Raw genomic sequence first — 19,672 nt, 5'->3', positions numbered from 1 at the left:
CTGTTAGAAGCAGGCGGCTATCAAACAGTGGGAGTATGTGTCTGTGTCCTTATCCCTCTTGGTTTGTCTGTGACATGATTCTTGATGTTTCAAAATGCTCATTACTGGCACCGTAATCTCAATGTAGGATTTCAGAATAAAATGCAAATGTTGTTTTGTCTAACAGTTTCGTTAAATCGGAACAGATTTTGACACTGAGTTATGCTTTTGACTGAATGTGACTTGATTTCTCATTGCCTGTTTTTAATGCATTTGATATGAAGAGCTGGTAAATCCTTTCAGGATATTGTACTGTTTCAAGAACTGGTACAAGCCCCAAGAACTGGTACGAATATAAGCCTATCATTCATCATTCGGGCATCTAATTATAGTTTGGCGCTCGCGGGCAAACACAAGGCTGAAGTTGGCTTTTGCGATGAACTTGGTTGACGCAGGTGGTGTGAATGTTTTTAAAATATAATATAATATAAAAAATATAAAATGCTGGTTTTAACACCAGCATTTATTGTTCCTGCACCTTGAGAAATGGATGTATGCTCAGGTTGTTTTGGAAGCTGTACGTTTGTTTTCACATGATACTTCCAATGTGGAGCTACAAATTGCTAGTGATGTAAGACTTCCCTGGTACCACAGTTGTTGTTGAAACATCCTTTTGGCAGCAGGACATCAACTGACATGTTCACTTTAGGATTTGTTACTGTACGGAAGAAGCAATTGGCTTTAGTCTATTACCCAATCTCCAGCTTAACTCTGCTGCGTCTGTTATCAGTGAATAATTACATGCAAAATGAAGTATTTTTAGGCTCTCTCCATATTGTAACTTGGCCTGTGCATCTTGAAGTGTTAGTAAATTTTTCTGAGGACTGTCCCAGACATACGTTCTCTGCTGCTGCCAAGTCTTGTGTGTAATAAAAGTAACACATAATTGAGCAACTGTTGTCAGGCAGTATCTGGAGTCCTGTCCATTCAAAAATACTCAGATAAATGCGTATGGAATTGCTGTTGTCTCTTATCCTGAGCAGTTCTAACAAAATCTATCTTTGTCTTGGAATCAAAGCAAGTACTATGCATGGGATCAGTGTCTTTTTATGTGGCAGTGGGTATTTTCCCCTTTCCCAAGCATCTCCCATTTTTATCTTTTTCCACAGTTTGTGTCCTGAAGATCTCTTTGTTGGGATATGTTATTAAAGGCTGAGGAGACAGACCTGAATTTTCAGGAGTGTTGATTCACACAACTCTTTTGATGTTGGGTAGATCTCTGACATGCAGAAATTGAGGCACTGGCCTAAAATTGCTCTAGGCAGTGTTATTGATTCAATCTATGCTTGCTTTTGTAGCACAAGAACTTTATCAGATGAAGATTTACATGTGTGTTTATTAATTCCTTATTTGTGTCATTAAGCTCTAAGGCTGCTGTGTCTGTTATTGAACTAACCTGTGCTTCAATATGTGAATCTGATGATGGATGAGTCTCGGATATCAAATTTTGGGTGCAAATCAGCTCAGTGGGATTATCAGGGACTTGAGCAACTTCAGTGCAGTGGAACTGAATAATGGAGGTTAATGTATGTGGAAAACTTGAATAACTTTTTTCAAACCACTGACTGAATAGAAAAAGCAATCCTTGTAGGGCACCACAAACATTTCTGAGTAACATGTATGAAAAACAGAGGCTCTGGCTGGGCTTTCTCCCTAGACGTGTTTGTGGGCTCAAGCCACGTGTTCTGAGTGTCTTCTGCTAGATGAAGAGCTCTTTGAACTTGAAGGCCAGGGTTAGTTTTTAGCAGTATAGCCTTTATTTTTCGCTTTTGTCCAAACACCTTTGCTAAACAGCAGCACATAAAGAGTGTTTGAAATGCGCACTACCCACTGTTAGTTCATGGTGGTGTGGATCAGTGGTACTCTAATTTGGGGAAATTCCATTATAGATTCTTCTTTTCTCTTTTTCATCAGCTAGCTGTTTAGGTTTCACTGTATCAGTGTTATATTCCTTCTGGATTTATGAGGGGGAACTAAACTATTTAGCTATCAAGATTATTGCCTAGAAAGGCAGCTAAATATTGCAGTTGTATTATCACAGGCTTTTAGCTCTCTGTGTGTGTTCCTTTAATAATAAATACAAGCATGTGAGTAGGTGGTCTAATTTGTCACAGTAGGAGAGTAAACAAGCATTAACTCCAAGTATTATGAACGGATGTATCAATATATAACGATTAGATTAATTTACTTACATAAAATCAAATGGCATAATGAAGGCAGAACCAATTCTTCTTAACATTGCAAGAATCCAGAATGATTCAGTTGTAGCAGACATGAACTTTTTTCTACCCAAACCATTTTTCTTCATTTTTCTCATAAGGCTTTTTGTTAGAGATAACAATTTAACCTATTTTGGTGAAGTCTGGGCCCTTAACGCCTTGGACTGCCAACTGCTATGATGTGTTCATTCAAAGAACTTGAGTTTTGAGAACTTCCTGCCTTATTTTAGGTTGTATAACTTCAGTAATAATAGAGAACACAGCTTAACTGTCAGCATAACGCTGTAAAGCATAATGTCACCCAATGAACTGTTGGACTTGCCAATCTTAAAGGCCTTTTCCAACCTAAATGATGCTATGATTATTCTTGAGGTAATAGTTCACTTGTTTAAATTGTGCTACTTACTGTAGTTTTTAGTGCTGAGAACCTCCAAGTTTAGCAGCTGCAGTGCCTGTATCTGTAGATTACACAGCAAGCTAAAAGCATAAGGTTTTAAGGAAAAACTGTGGCTTATTTTAGTAAGGAGGAAAAAAAAAAGCTCTTGATTCTCTCACTGAATGTTGTAGACTAGAAATTTCTGATAAAATACCCTTTTTCAGACTGTGTTTTCTGTAGCATGCAGTCAGTTGAGCATCTTTGAAGCACAGCAGAAGCATAATTCATATCAAAAGTCCAGGTACTACTTTGATATAATGGTAGTAATGCTGCTGTATATTATTCCCTTAAATGGCATAATAAAATGGGTAATTTTCTGGGTTAAGGGAAAGCACAAATAAGGTGAAAACTCATTCAATCACTACTGAAAATGAGACCTCAACTTTGTTCTTAGAAGTCATAATGGGAGGTAATCATAGGTATATGCCACAGATGTACACATTGGCACTCTAATGCAGTCTGTGGCACAGGGGAATTTAATACCAATAACATTCAGGAAACAACTGTGGAGTCATAACTTGGTGTAGAAGAGCAACTGGAGCTGTAAGTCACAGTAGGGGTGGAAAGAAAATAGAGAAATAGCCTGTACCCTGCTATTCAGCTGGTAGGAGGAGGAAGCATGGCTGGCATGGCTGTAGTCAGAAGTGGGGCTGGTGGATTTACCTTAGCAAGATGGAGAGCCTGGGTTTATTCATGAATGTTTAAAAAAAATTTGGTATTCCCCCCACATTTGTGTATCACGTTACTGTATTTCATGAACTAAAAAGACTAAGCATTTCTGCAATGGCTTAAACATCCAGGTTACCGGTATATGAATTCAGATATATTTGTATTATGATAAATATACTTCTTAAATCATAAGCATTATATGATCCTGCACTAGAATAGCCCTAAAATAAATATGTAATAGCATTTTAAAGTTCAAAACTACAGTAGCCATTCTGGATGGTAGTTAATGGAGATATAATTATACGTGTGCCTTAGATTCTTGGATTGTCTATTAGATCTCATCTTCCCATGACTTGTGTATGTTCATAGATTAAAACTTGAGAAAGCATCATCTGCTGTTCTGACTTGGGTTTGTTTAGTCGCTAGCAAAGGTCAAGCTAAAGAACATCATCTTTGCTTTAGTGAATTTTATTTGTATCCAGAGATGTTTTTCTTACCTGAAGTATTTGAAGGACTTCAGTGAACTCCAGTTCCAGATGTTCAGAACTTCTGCCAGTTCAGTGTTCTGATTTCAGTTAGAACAAATGATAAAAAGTGATTTAAAATTTATATTGCAGATGTAATGGAGCTTCATCTGTAACACAGGTGCATTTCATATCAGCCAGAGGAAATAGAACTGAATGCTGATAAGCAGATGCACAGAAAAAAAAAGATAAAATTATAGCTTATATTGTTTAATCTTCATATGCTGCCGGACAGCATGAATTCTACCTCATGGTTTGACCTCTGCCAGGTAACTTGCTGAAGGCTGCTGGTGGATGTGGGGGTAGCTCTGGTGGCAGTTGCTTGTGATGCCAGAAGTTCAAGGTTTGCTGTGGTGTGTGTGAAAGCACATGGATACATCGCCGCTGCTTCTCCACTTCCCCCTCATACTACCTGAACAGTCACACCAGCTACCCTGGAAGCTTTGCAACACAAAGCTTGTCTTACTTGTCTGTCTCTAGCCATTCTAGAGGTTCGTTTGTTGTTGGTCGTGCTAATTGTGAAAAAGACCAAATTCGCCCTTCTTGAACTTTCTGAACTGTACTTCACTACTGGGGGTGTTCATGTACTTCTGATTGATCTTTTTAATTTTTTATTTCTTTTTTTTCTCGCATGCCAAATCAAGACATTGCTGGAGCTGGTAGGGAGCAGCTTCTGGAAGCAGACATTCACTGACAGCGGATGACACTATATTGAGGAAAAAGTGTGCAAAAAAAGTGTCTGTCAGTTTAATCAGTGAATTTCAAAACTGACTTCACAAACAAACAGTGATTTCAAGTAGTGCAGTTCAGCCTTCTGAGATATCTTAGCATTTTCCATCTTAAATGCATCTTTAATGGCAGGTTTTCCCTGTCCACTCGACTCATGATCCAGAAAAAGGTAAGGCTTGCCAGACTGACCTGAGTCATCTCAGTTGTCATGTCTGTCAGCTTCTGAAAAATATTTATTCTTCTTGTGACAAAGAAATGTCCTTTTAAGCTGTGGCAGTTTCATCTTGGTATAGAACTTCTGTAAAAAGAATCTAGGCAAACTTGTCATGCAAGATAAAAAGGCAATCTCAACAGGAAAATCCATTAAACTGAAGTGTGAAAAGTTGTGTTGTTTTTTTTTTTTTAATATGCCGGAAGAGAGCTCAGTTCTGCTGCTTTTATCTAGTTGATTCTATCATCTCTGCTTCCAAGGGGCCAGCAAAGCTGGCAATCCAGGACACTTCTGAAAGCTATTAAAATTCATTCCTTTAGAAACCCCCCCTTGATATTTATTATGAACAGGAATATTTTTTCTTCCTGTAGTTTGGGAGAGGGAAAAGGAGAATAATGTTTGTTGATGGCAGTCCATAGCTAGACATCCTCAGCTGGGGACGCACAGCTATCTGCATGCAGCCATCCGAGTGGCATGTCAATGCTCACTGTAGATCTAGTTTTAAAGGCAGAAGAGCTAATGCAATGAAAGTTATTCCTGTCCATGGGCCACGCACAGCTGCAGTCAGTGTGTGATTTATGCCAATAACAACCTCCTTCCTATTTTTCCTAATGAGCAGAGATTGAGGAGGTATGGAAATAGGAATGAGTGTCTCAATTAGATCAGGGTGGGCCTCTCAGCCTTTGTACATGAATATACAAGCTATTTTTCTATTTTTGTTTAAAGTCCTTTTCAGGATACTAATTTAAATACTGTCCATGTTTGCCCAAGAATGCCACACGTGTATCCTTTCATAAATAGCAGCAATCTCTCCAAAATTGTTCCAACAACATGGGAACTCAATTGGCTTATTGGTAATGCAAACTAAGGGATGCGGCTATTCAAAACACAAATAAAACTTAAACTGAGAGACAGATACATGTGGTGTGTCCTTGGAGGTCTGATTTTTGAAGTTCATTTCATGGGACAGTTGTTACTTACACACTTAAGATTTTTGTGTAAACAGCTTATTCTGTTACTAGGTGCTTCTTATCTGAAATCAGCTGTAAGACCCTGTGGCGTGGGGATCTGTGGATCCTGTGAAAGGTGACCTGGAATAGGTTTTCTGTTCTTACTTTATTTAGTGTATAAGGAAACTTTTCAAGGCCTACAAAGGGAAACCATAAGTTTTGTTTATCTTGCATTAGAAGATGTCTGAAATACAGTATAAGGTAGTATAAGGTGGTATAAGCCAATTTAGAGCATGAAATAGATGTATACTGGAGTGGGGAAAAGTATCTTAAAAGCTGAATTGATGCTACCCTTGTGTAACCAGTGTAGAAGCGGAACACTGATTTGCTGTCCTTTGGTTTGAGCCAGTAGATACAAGACTTCTTTCTCACTAATTCAAGAGTAATGTTCAATTTGGCTGCACTGTGGCAGAGCTACTATTAGTTGATCATTTGTCAGTGAGAGCTGCTAATGAAATTGAAAGGAAGAGGCACGGGGGTTGAAACAGTAATGCTGTGGATTTAAATGGAAATTCTGCATTCTTCTTCTGCCAGGAATACTGGAGATTGGAAAAAAGTAGCCAGCCTGAATCTTATTTTACTGTAGGAGAGGTGAGTTTGGGGATCCCTGCTTGGTGATTGTCATAATTAACTCAAATGAGTACACCACAGCATAGTGTATACTACGTAAATCTTCAGCCCGTAATCTGTATCCAGAAAGAGTATTTAATTACTCACCATTTGTTCTTCTGCAATTACTAATGCAATTTAGCTAGACTTGCTCCAAAGCTGTCCAACATGCCTCAAATTCTGAGCTCTAAACCTATTACACAGACATTAGTGTGTACTTGACTCTTTGTTTTTCTCAGGATGGATATTATGGAGTAAACTGTCCAGTAACCCATACTTAGATATCGCAGTGGTTACCATGGTTTTCTGTTTGTGAGGGTGTAAACACAGAATTTGTGGACTTCAAATGTGAAATCCTTATGAAATATCTGTACTCTAGTGCTGTGTGTTGAGATCATCCAGTAACAAAGGACAGTGGAGCCAGGTGCAGGAAAGAGACCTCTTGAATTTTAGATCTAAACACCAAAGCAGCTGCTGCCAGCACACACGAGCACCATTTTGTTACGCACTTCAAGGTTGTGTGAAGTCATGTAATTAGGAAATGCTGCCCTTTGTGCAGAGGACAACAAGCTCTGTGGAGCAGGGCAGGCAATATGAAGATGGGAATACATGAAATATGGATTCTTGTCAAGCCACATATAAAATGATGTCATTATTTTTTGATGAAGGGAGGTGTTCATGGGGGCACACTACTCAGTAATTCCCATAGAAATAAGGGTTGTATGTGCCACTTCGAAATGACTGCTCTCCAGAAAACCCCTGTATGCACTCAGACTAAACTAATCACAGAATATTCTTAAATGAACAAATTACTTTTTAAGTTGGAGCCTAACAAAGCAAACTTGAAACTACTTAAATATATAAGGGCTTTCGTAAATAAAGGCAAGGCAAAGCCTTGCTCTCTCAGGATTCCTAAAACTAAATTGGCATTTACATTAGCTCTCTTTCATGTCTTCAGGGAAATAATCCAATGTAATATCTATATCAACACAATTTAAGTACGGTGCTGGGAATAAGGAAAGCTTGGACATTTCTATAAACAAGCATCATTTTAATTTAAACTCGAATCAATCACAGAAATACTTCAAAATGGAAAGATTCAGCTTAAAACTTTTTTGCCTACTCTGATCCCAGTTGGCTACGAGGTGTAGGTATTTTCTTATGGAAAAATACTTCTGCTCCCCCTTTTCAGCCAGTTTGGTTTCAAAAGTTATTTGGGATTATTTTCATTGTGTATAACCTCCCTTTCAATTTTTTTCTCATGAGTGAGATCTCATTTTGCATGTTTAGCTTTCTCTGAAGATTAATGCTTGCCCTAGCAGTAAGACTCTCCAGATGTGTTATGATCTAATAACTCTGTGGTTAACCCTTGTCTGCTGTCAGCAGCTTGCAGAACCACCTCACGTGTTTTACCAAAACCCAGCTTTTGATTATGTACTTTCCTGGCTCCAAGCAGCAGGAGCCATTAGTTGAGTAGGTGGATACACCCTCCATGGGGGGTATCCACCAGTGGGCTCAGGAACCACTGCCCAAAGACTTCCCCCTGGAACCATGCTGTTAACGTGGCTTCTCCTCTTAACATTCCAAGCGCAACAGTGGAACTGGGACTTGAGGATGTCTGTATGATCTTTATGAGGCCAAACCTGTCACTTTGACCAGTAACTCTAGGTTCTTTTTTATATTATCATCTCATTTCTCCCTTGTATGGTGCTTAAGTCTTGCATTTATATTTTCTCTTTGAAGGTCTTGCCTTATCACCTGGCCACATGGAAGCAAATTACTTTTCTAATGAGTCACTCCTTGAATGTAGATTGAGTGAGGTTTGTGGTTCGAGTTGCAATCTAGGTTGATTTTGGGGGGTTATACAGACTTTACATCTGTAGCTCACGAAGGTTGCTCTGATGGAGTTGGGATTTGGCCTGGCAGGACTCACTTTCTCACTTTCTCTGGGCATTATGTAGTCCTGATGGTTAAAATTAGCAAGGCTCCAAAGGCATGAACGTTTTCCTGTTTATGTGCATTTCTGGTAAAAGATCATCTTCTTTCTTATCTGCTATCTAGGTGACAAGTGGAATTCACCACTGTCACAAATTTATTTGATGTGACAAGTGGAATTCACCACTGTCACAAATTTATTTGATGAGAAATGTTATTCTGGTCTCTACCTCCCAATCAATTCTGTTTCTTGTCTGCCTTCAGTTATAACTTCTGCAGCTGGCCTTGAACCAGGTTAAATGCTTAAAACTGTTGGAGAAGTGTGCAGAAGCTAGCAGAAACTGCTACAGGTAGAGCCATAACAGTGAACAGACAGGGCGTGCTAACCCTGTTATAATGAAGTTACATATCAGTTATATAATACAGTTACAATTTAGTATCCTAATTCACAGGGTTGTTACTTCTCATCATATTCTTTAGCTCTATTTACACTGCATGCTAATTACTCTGCAAAAAACTAAGTACAAGCTTGTGTAGTAATGCAGCACTAAAAAGAGATTTCATACTATGTGCATTTTAAAATAATGTTGTAGAAAGTGACTGCCTCTGTCTATCGTTTTTAACTTGACGGGTGCACAAGTAGGCTGGCTTTGCACATACCGCAGGTTGTGTAAGTGGCTAACAAGTCTTCACGGCAAAACTAATAAAAGCATCAACAGGCTCTGGAAGGTTTTTTCAAATTACCAAGTTTTAATAATTCTGTATGGAGAGGTCTATAAAATGGCTGCTTCCTCATACACAGAATGAGTCAAACAGGAGGAGATATGGAACCACTGAGTCTGATGAGGTAACTTCACATTCACATATGGAAGTTGTAGCATCTGCGGCAGCAAAGGGGATTAATATTTGCCGCAGATTTCAAAGTGCAAAGACAATGCAAGATTAAAATGACATGGCTTGCTGTGTGTGGCCACTAAATCAATGTGGGGGTTTTTTTCATATATTTTTATTTGTTGTTTCGTTTTTCTTTAAATTGTGGAACAGAACTTCTAGGCCATGTCGAGATACACAACTGTATCAGAACATAAATTGCAAGCACCACCTCAGCTCCTCTCGGCAGAGCTGTGCTGAGAGCATACCCTCATCTCATATAATATATCCATTTTGAAAGTTAAATTTTAAAATAAAAGCCTGTCTCTATGAACAATGTTCTTAGGAAGCTGGGGGATAGTGAAGGAGGACAGGCAGACACACTTTTGTTTATACAGTGAAAGGGTTGGTCCCTTGAAATGGGATGGTTCTGGTTGTGTCATCTTTGTGTATTTTCAGAAAATGGCATTTGACAGAAAGATGGCAATGATAAGATACAAGATCTTACACATGACATTGAATTTGGCCCTGCTGATGATAAACAGTGTTTTCAACAGGCTGGGAAACATCTGCTTGCTTTCTGTAATGCTTGAGCTGAAGAAGACTAGATAGAAAATAGCATAGTGATCTTTTGTGCCACATTTGAGCCATTTCTGGTAGGAAACTTTGAGTGTGGTCATAAGCCTTCATGGGACCCTTCCTGACTTATGTAGGAGTAGGTGTGATTCCCCTTTGGGAGGTGCCCAGGAGACACAATTACTCTGTCAGAGGGCAAGGCTGTACAAGACGCAGACCTGGGAAAATGCTCGGGTGCGTATGTGTATTTAAAAATGATTTTGTGGTTAGGACTGTTATCAGGGCTGCCTAGTGCCTGGGCTCAGGTCTTAATCCTGCATTAAGCTTTCTGTACTCTCTGGCAACTTGCTTAATCCTTCTGCATTAAGTGCAAAATTTTTATCTGTGGCTGTTTCTTACACTGGTAGTTATCTGGGGCAAAACTCTGCTACTCCCTGTGCTGAAGTCACCGTCCCTTCTGGACTCCAGCAGCATAACTTGAGAATTAGGTCGTCAGTGCTATCATCCCTGTTCCTCAAAGAGGGAAACTGAGGCAGAGAGGCACTGTACAACTGCAATATTGGTGTTGAGGAAGATTTGCACATATGCGCCAACTGGAGGCTAATGCCCTCTCAGCCCAGGACTCAATGGAGATCATTCTTTCAGAGAGGGCTCCTGAAGATATGGTTTATTCTACAATTTCTTCTCCATCTCGTGCCACTTTGGGCCATGCAAGGGCATGTTGTACAGCAAGATCATTTGTTTAACACTTAAATCTGCATGAATGTATGAATATGGAGATAAACGTACTAAAGCTTCATTGTCTGCCTTTAAAAGTTTAATGCTAACATTTAGACTTTAAACTTCATTTGTATGTGATTCCACAATGGCTAATTACTTCTGCCAAATAATTTTTATTGCATGGTATTACAAAGGCTAGTGGGATAGAGCTAAACATGGTATCTATGGTTCAAGAACTGAAAAATTAATGATTCCTTCTCTAGCCTGCTGTGTTTGATTTATAATTCATACCTGATAGAACATAAATGCACTTCTAAGCCAGCTATTGTCTCTTCGTTTACTGTCTAGGTGGGGTTTTTAAGTCTTCCCTTGATGGATGTTGGGGGCTTGTGAATTTTGGACCACGGAGTGCTCCTGAAGAAGGTGGTTGCCAGACTCACATATTCTTCACCTATCATTTCCTTCAGACTCTGTATCCTGTGTAGTGTCTGGCCCCAGGACTTGTGTTGACCCCAGACTGCAGAGCTGCTGCAGCAGGCTGCTGCCATGATCCTTGACTTCAAGCATAACCTGAGTGTGTGGTTTACCTTTTCAAAGGCGCTTGACAGCAGAAGGAAATTGAGAAGTACAGGGGGTTTTAAGTGTTATGATTCAACTACTTGCAGCCACTCTCCATCTCAAGGACTAAGCACTAACCCCTGTACATAACACATTTTTTTACTTCCTGTGTAACTTCTGAGAGGTCTTTACAGTCACTTTGGGTCCTCCTGGGGTATCTGTCTGCCTCTTGTCTAGCTCTTTGCTGGGGTTTTTTGCTGTTCTCAGTCTCGCTTGACAGATGACCTCCAGATCAGTCTGTTCAGGTGGATTCTATAAGGCCTTTTGCCCAATACACATGCATAGGGTGATCCACTGCTTGTTCACCTTCTGAATGCCACAGTACAGGAAAGGGATTCATGGTATGAGGTGCAGTTCAAACTCTAATCACATATGTTGGCCTGGGGTGGCTTTTGTGAGTTGACACAACAATCTTTCTGTATTGAAACTGCATGTGGGTCACTGTCTTTAGTGTGACTCACCTGCATTTGGTATCCTCCTCAAAGAGGCTGACCAACTTTGCTCTTCTTCCTCATTAAGAAGTTCTGTATTCTCTGTGAATTGACTTGTCCAGAAAAGTAAGCAGAGTTGGGTTGGGTCAACAGGTAGAGAGTTGTTGGGCAATTTTCCAGTTACATTGTACTCTTCTGAATATGTTTAGTGGAGTGATGCTCTGGATCCTGCAGTTCTGTGATGGATATGCTTTATGGTTTTGTTTGCATCTTTCAGAGTGGCTTTTATTTATTTGTGTCGCATCAACTGCTGTGGAAATGAGGAAAAGCTATTTTGAGTGTAATACCCATTTGGCATTAAAAAAGTGTCTCCTCTTGCCAGTTTTCTTCTCGGTTCCCCTAGAAATACTTTTCTGTTGGGCTGCTTCTGCTATTGTGTATGTTGTGGTATGTCTCCAAACCAGCAAACTATGCCTGTATAATGGGTGGATGCTTGCATGTCTGATGAGGGATTGATTCCCTTGGGCATGTAAGTCCTGCCAACTCTTTAGTTAGAAAACTTAAGGTTTCAATATACATTCTGTCTCTTAGCCCCAGTTCGGCCTCTTCCTTTGGAAAGTGTTTCATTGGAGCAAGGAATGATGTACTGTTTTTTTGTTTGGGGTTTTTTTTTTTAAATAAATAAGAGTTTACAGTTATATTGAGATAAATTTAACTGCATCTAATTCAGACTTCTTCCCGTAGTTCCCTTCTCACTCTTTCTTACATGCCTGCTTAAATAACTTGATGAAGCTGTCTAAGAATTACACAGATGGGATGAAGCACATCTAAAGCTAGAACCAGATTCTGATCTCCTGACATGCTAATTAAAATCTCACTGCAAAGTGATTATTCCTAGGTATTCAAGTGAGTGCATGCTTGGTTTAAATCTCTTGGATGGTTGTTGGTCCTGTGTTACTTCATCTGCCTCTATTAGCCTGCATGTCCTGGGCCTTATCCTTCTGAAAGAGGACTGTCTGCTGTCCAGGAACAAGATCCTCTTCCATAATGTAGAAGCAGTGAGTTTTTCAACAGGAAAAAAGAGTAACATTCTTCAACTTCCTCTTGGAAATGACTGAATCATTTTGGTTAAAGCCTTAAAGTGGGACAAATATTTTGCTTGAAGGGGAGAGCTAGCAGAAAGACTGCAGTCTAACAGTTAATTTGGCAAAGTGATCTAGAATGGAAAATACCCTGCAACGCTGCTGTATACCTGTGCACTCTCAGTGCCATCAACAGATCTGAACGCACTCCCATTGATTTTTCCAGTGGCTGCTAGTATTCAGATATTCACTCCTCAGTTTTCAAGTTAGACTTCCTATTTTTTAAGAAGCAGAGCCTATCTGCTGAAAGTCAGTCCTCTTAAATCTGCTACTTCCATAGGGTGACAGTTTTAAAAAGGTCTTGTTTGCTCTTTGTCGAGTTCAGAAAACAGTGATTCAAGCAAAATTACCTCCTTTAGATAATTCAGACACTTCAGACAATATACCAGTCTGCCCTCATTTAATTGGTAGGGGCAGGATAGAAAGACAGGAGAGTAGAATTGTGAATTAATGTGGCAAGGCAAGGATTTCTTTCATTTTCCTCCCATCTAAATGTTTAGACAAAGGACGTGTATCTAAGGAAGAAGCTGCAGAGTGGGAAGGGATTTTCTGGGTTCCCACAGAAGTAACACAGAAGGGATTTTATGTTTTCTCCGGGAATATAAAAACACTTGATTATCACTTCCCTGACTTTACCTGTGATATTCTAAAGGTTGTTGGAAGAAAAGTACATAAGGGAGGCCTAGACTAACTCACTACTGATTTTTACTCTGTGCTGTAAGAGCCTTGTCTGGGTCCATGTCCAAAAAGCAGAAACCTGTCAAAAGTTAATAGATCTACGCTGATTTTCCAAATTGTTGGTAGTACTCTGCCTCCATATTAACTTTCTTTTTGTGCTTACTTAACTAAATCTTGGAAATAGCCTCCTAAAAATATAATCAATAAATGAACTTGGGATGGCTGCTGCATTAGACACACTTGAAATGCAGTTATGTGTTTGAAATCTAAAATTCTTGATTTCAAACTAAAGAAAATAAAAATAATAAAAGATTTTGAATCCCTAAGGGGAAGGTACTGCATGTTCAGGTCTCTTGTCATGGCCTATTTTATTTATAAATATAAAAAATGCTAAAACTCTTTGTGTTCTAGAGGTACTGCTAGTTCAGTGTTCTTTGTCATGCTCCCACAATGTGACAATAATCCAAAAAGCATGTTTCCATACGATACTAGAAGGTTTTAGGTGCATTAGATTATAAATGTGTATCTGGAAATAAACTGCCAATCTCCATTTTTGGATGAGCCTTAAAGGAAGATTCAGGCACAATGAAACAGAGTTGTTTAGTGACAGTTCAGCATCACTTCACTTGCCATGTATGATCACCCTATGAAGAGCTGCATCCTGCTGCGATGACAGTTTGTTGGAAACTCTCCACAGATTCATTGGAACTTGGCTGAGCCCCAGCTCCACAAATGAGTGGTCAGAAGAGACTGTTTGTAGGACACAAGTCTATCCAATTTGTAGTGTTGATTTGATTCTTTTTTTAATTAACACTTTAAAAAGTGTGTAAGCAGAGTGCCAGAAAGACAAGAAATGATCAGCTAAAACATTTTATTGCAACATATGACGCTGTTCCATACTATCATAAGAACATGGCACTTACATACAGCAATATTTTTTTTCTGTGACTTTTGTTCATTTTATGGTCAACTGCAATTTAAAATACTTTAAATGGTCTTCAAAATAAATTCTGGCACTCTGCCCTTTTTTCTCACCCTCCTCCCCCAATACGAATCTCATTTCCCTGAATTCCCTTAAAGTCTAGCATCTCAATGAATTTAAAGCAAACAAGTTGGATTTTTTCCCCCTTTTTTGTTTCCTTGGTTTTGGGGTTTTTGGGGGGATTTTGTTTCTGTAAAACTGCTTTCTGTGTAGTGTCTCTAGTTTAAAAAGGTGATTGGCAACAATTAAGGAAGTACAATTGTCCATAGTCCTCTTTAGATCCTGTAAGTACAGTCAGGATTAGTAAGATCTGGCTGGCTGATTTCTGATGAAATAATATTTCTCCATTTTTTTTGTTTTTAAACATGATTTCCTTTTTTAAAATGTTTTTAAACTGCTGCTTCCTCAGTGCTTTGTGTGAGACATCCCTTCAGTACTGCATTGCAAGGGTAGTGAATGTCAGGATGAAAGCTTGGAAGATCAAAGCTAGTGATGATAGCAGATTTAAATGCACCCTTGCTTATGTTTCATGTTGTAATGTTTCCTATAGAATTACCAGTTTATGGCTTCCGAGTTTGGAAATACTCTGTGCAGGTAAATCGTGCCAGGTGCTGGAGCCATCAGTATAAAGCAGGCTTGCTGTGTTAGGACTTCATCCTGCTTACAGCCCTACCTAGAGCAGGTTGGGTGAATTCCCACTCAAGCCTCTCCCTTCACCCTGCCCTACTGGGTTAACCCTGGTTGCTGCCAGGCACCCACCAGCCACTCTCATGCTCCCCTTCCTCAACAGAGTGGGAGAGAAAATAAGATGAAAAAGCTCAAGGGTTGAGATGAAGACAAGGCTATCATTTACCATCATTTACCCATTACCGTCATGGAAAAACCAGACTCAACTTGGGGAAAATTAATTTATTGCCAATTAAATAGACTTGAATGGTGAGAAACAAAGACAAAAACTAAATACCTTCCCGCCATACCCTCTTATTTTTTGCAAGCTGATCTTCATGCCTTTATTCTAAACTACCTCTTCCTTCCCTGCCTGAGCAGCACAGAGGGGATAGGGAATGGGGAGTTGTGATCAGTGTGTAACAGTCCTTCTGTGTCACTCCTTCCCTTTCATGTTTGCTCCAGCGTGGGCTCTCCATGGGCTGCATTTCCTGTCAGCAGACCTGCTCCATTGGCCGCAGTTCCATCAGGAAATATCCACCTGCTCCAGCACTGCCCTCTCCACGGGCTGCGGTGCGGGTGTTTGCTCCAGCATTGACCTCTCCACGGGCTGCGGTGCGGGTGATTGCTCCAGCACTGCCCTTTCCACGGGCTGCGGTGCGGGTGATTGCTCCAGCACTGCCCTCTCCACGGGCTGCGGTGCGCGTGTTTGCTCCAGCACTGCTCTCTCCACGGGCTGCGGTGCGGGTGTTTGCCCCAGCACTACTCTCTCCACGGGCTGCAGGGGACTCTCACACTTCTTGCACACACTTTTCTCACATTTCCTCCCTCACTCTGGGCAGGTTTTGCCCTTTTTTGGTGTGTTTTCCCTCAGGCGCCACCAGCCGCGCTGGCTCGCTCAGCCACCTGCTGTGGTGGAACCAGCCGTGTCCGGATTGGGCAGCCCAGCCCGCTCCTCACAGCGGCCCCTGCAGCGCCTCAGCCGCCCGCGCCTCGGCGTGTAAACCCAAATCCCCCAAAATAGGACTTTCTACACAGATGTTGCAGCAGTTTTACATTTATGTAAATCTTTACACGCAGGAGAAAGAGACTGACAGAGCAATAAGTAACAACAAGAGCCCCTTTGACCTTCTTCATCCCCAGCTGCACCACTAAGGTCAGTCCAACAAGTTGGGAGGAAAATGGATTTTGTTAACTTTTTCTGCATATGAACTACTTTGTTCTTAGCAGCTCTTAACGAACACTCTTAAGAAAAATTAACGTGAGAGTGTTGTGATGGCTCACTCTGATTTATTAAATTCTTCAGAATTTCCATTGTGATTCTGTGAGTCATGTTAATGTGGCTTCTTCAGATGCAACTCAAGTATCTTCCATTTGCATTAGCTTCCTTAATAGCTTCTCTGTCATGGTCTGGGGGTTGTCAGAGTCCAAGCTGGGAGTTTCCTGTAAGCTTGAGACACAAACGTGCATCAGTTCTTGTGCGGCCTCAAGCTGCTGGTGGAAAGGCTGCACCAACTGTCCCCCATCAGGGCTGGCTGCAGGTATTACTACATAATCTCACATTAATTCTGACTGGCTGCTTAAAAGCCTTGTCACTTTTGCTAACCTCATAGAAAACTTGATGTTTTCTTTTGGTTTTAACACCTGGTGACTGCTGCCTTTTTGATTACAGGGCTGAGCTTTTTAGAGCAAACTTTCCAGAGAATTGTCTGCCTCTCCTCTGGGGGCAAGAAAAGGTTTCAAGATATGGAGACTGCATATATTAGCATCCATGTAGTACAGGTACAAAATATGAAACATTTACCACAGTTTTCCAGGAATATGTTTGGGTAAATTTGGCAGCTGTACCCTATTATTGGAGAGTACACAGGAAGGGACAAAGGGGATTAATAATTTGTCAGTATTGGTAAAAGTGACTGGGTCAAAAGCTCTGAGAAATATGGAGTTTCCAGAGCAGAAATACTAAAGCTTCAGCCTACTTCACAGTTTTTGCTTTTCCTACCCTGAAGCACTCCATCATAATCGCCTTTGCTCATATTACACCTGTCAAGAGATGACACTGTTACGCATTAAACTTGGTAGGTGTGGCAGTAACGTGTTTTGCCCTGCCAGAATGGAGGTGGCATGTGGCCGTCTTCTAGTACTTGCCTTTGTCTGCAAGACATAATGCAAAACAGTTATATTTTAACTGTTTCCCCTTTGGTTAATTCTCCTGGTATCATAGTTGTAAATGATTTCTGTGTTCCTTGTTGTAAGAGCGTGTCTTCTTGGCACTGTTTTTGCCTGATGCCAAGAGATCTGGTGGGACTACCCAGAGCCATGTGATCTGAATGCCCTGGGCAGGATTAAGTAGCAGTAGAGAAACTTGGTTGTAAAACTATGGTATGCATGTAGGTACAGGCTGGACCTTCACTGGGAGCAACTGATCCTTGCTTTTGGTGAGCTCACTGTGACATCAAGAAAGACCCAGCACTGGACAGAGGAAGGAATTACCAGGATTGTTCTGAACATCTGTGTAGTGATAATTATTCCACTGTTTTTAAGTGCTGAAGGTACACAGAGGCAAGTAGATATCACCTATTGTCCTAAGCCCTGCAGTGTTTATCTTTACTCACTAGTACATTTTTAAACCTAACTAGTGCCTGTAGCCAGATTCACCTCCTGTGCTTAAATACCTGCTGAAGATACCTACTTCTTTTTCACAAACACTGTATCATTCAGGGAACTAGAGGAAGTTTATTATGACTTTCTGGGTTTTTTTGAATACTTTTACTGTTTGTACTTTGGCTCCCTAAAGAAATGAGATTTTATTATGTTCATTCATCTGTCCACTCCTTCTATTCTGAACTCTTAAAACCATTACCCATATCTATCAAGTTCAGCAAGGGCACTGAAACCTTTAAGATAATAAAAGAAATTTGGTGTCTGAGCACAGGAAAGAAACCATGGATTATTGGTCTGCTGAGGGAATAGCTTTCATGTGAACTCGACACTTTACGTCTGGACCGAGCTCCAAGTTTGCCATCCTCATTGGAAAACTGTTCATCCAGGTCTCAAATGTGATTTCCCTTGCTTGCCTGCCAGGGAACATGAAGGAAAATGGGAAGAAGAGCCTCTTCAGGGTTATAAGATAATATTCTGAAGGAGGATGTAGAGGAGACTGATATATATGTATACAGACACAATACATAAAGGAAAATAAAAGAGTGTGAGCAATGATTGCTAGGGTGGGGTTGATGCAGGGTGCTTATCCATGGAAAGCATTTGTTCATCTGTTCATGAAATCTGTTGTTTCATCTTAATATAGAGGAGCTCTCAGATCACCTTCATGTATAATTAGAAAAAACACATTGGGTGTTAACCCAATTGACTGTCCTTCCTAGGCCCTTTTAAAAATACCGCAGAACTGCTTTTAATGCCTCTGTTTATTTTGGTACAGTACCCAGACTGCTGGAAACATGTTTATAGCACAGTCTAATGAGCTGAGGCTCCTCTCTTAAGATTCCAGTGCCTCATGGCTGGATAGAAAAAGCTGATGCTCTCTAAATACGTATTTATGTCAGGCTCTGGCTTGCACTAGCAGTTAATGCCAAGAGAAACTGCCTATTTAATGCCACCTTAGCTTAAGCATATGATACACAGTGATCCTAATTACTGTGGTGTTCATTTACTTCTGTGGTAATCAGAATTGTCAACACCTGGTCTGTGTTGTGAACATCACCAATTGTATTAGGTCATCTGTATTTAAGCTTGATGACTTCATGGGAAACCATTTTAATTTACTCTCTACCTGTGAAGCACAAATTCCAGGTCATCTTAGAAATCTGGTTAGTGTTTTAGATGCAAGAAACCCAAGTATATGAAAATAGTATTTACATTGAACTCTGCTGTGAGTTCCTGGAGTAAATCTAAATGAAGTATAAACTGCTCTTACCATGCTGTCAGGCTTTCTACCCACTTAAATGCAGTTTTAATTTTAGTTTTAATCTCTTACTCTTCACACTTCTCCTTTTGCAAAAGGAAGTGCATTTTGCCTGATGCATAATGACTGACTTCATTAACTGGAAGACAGCTCTGGAAACTGCTTTTTGAGAGAAATATCTTCCTCAGCATGGAGAAAGGTATTGAGGCATAAAATAAAATAGAAGTTTGTTTTGAAAAACAAGAATGATGCTGAACATTGAACAAATAATTTTTATAGTGCAAGATTAGAGTTGTTTGGGTCAAACTTGCTGCTTGACGTCACAGTCTGTTCCCAAATGGTTTAAAAAGCCAGTTTCCTGCACCTGCTCTCCCTGCCCATGTGAATATCCCCCTGCCCCAGTTATTCATTGCTTGCAAGGGGTTAGTGCTCACTCTCCCTTTTCTCACCAGGTTCACACCATTGAACTTAGCTCTTTTTCCCTGAAATGGGATGATACTGAAAAGTGGGCATTCTCTTCCCTTACTCTCCCAAATCTAAAAACCCACTGGAAAAGCTTTATTGCAGTTGGCAGTTTGCTGCTGGTGCAGCTAGCATAGAGTATGGTGAATTTTGCTTCAGTGTGTGTTAGAAGGAACTGAATGGCAATGTTTTCTAGTGTGCCTCTGAAAAGTGCCTGTGTTCAC

General features: G+C 40.3%; 1 protein-coding gene and 1 long non-coding RNA gene across 2 annotated transcripts in view; one reads left to right on the top strand and one right to left on the bottom strand.

Annotated features, from left to right (window-relative positions):
• Positions 1-19,672, top strand: part of ZDHHC8 (zinc finger DHHC-type palmitoyltransferase 8) — a 118,125-nt gene that overhangs the window by 1,132 nt on the left and 97,321 nt on the right. The window lies entirely within an intron of this gene.
• LOC115614179 lies at positions 17,057-17,221 on the bottom strand. Its single transcript, XR_003993643.1, has 2 exons — positions 17,140-17,221; positions 17,057-17,107 (listed from the first exon to the last, which is right to left on the bottom strand). It is a non-coding gene; the product is annotated as an uncharacterized LOC115614179 (long non-coding RNA).

The sequence above is a fragment of the Strigops habroptila genome, chromosome 11 (assembly GCF_004027225.2).
Source record: "Strigops habroptila isolate Jane chromosome 11, bStrHab1.2.pri, whole genome shotgun sequence".
In the NCBI taxonomy this organism is placed as follows: Eukaryota; Metazoa; Chordata; class Aves; order Psittaciformes; family Psittacidae; genus Strigops; species Strigops habroptila.
Note: the sequence above shows the minus strand (reverse complement) of the source record. Positions and strands in the feature narration are given on the sequence as shown.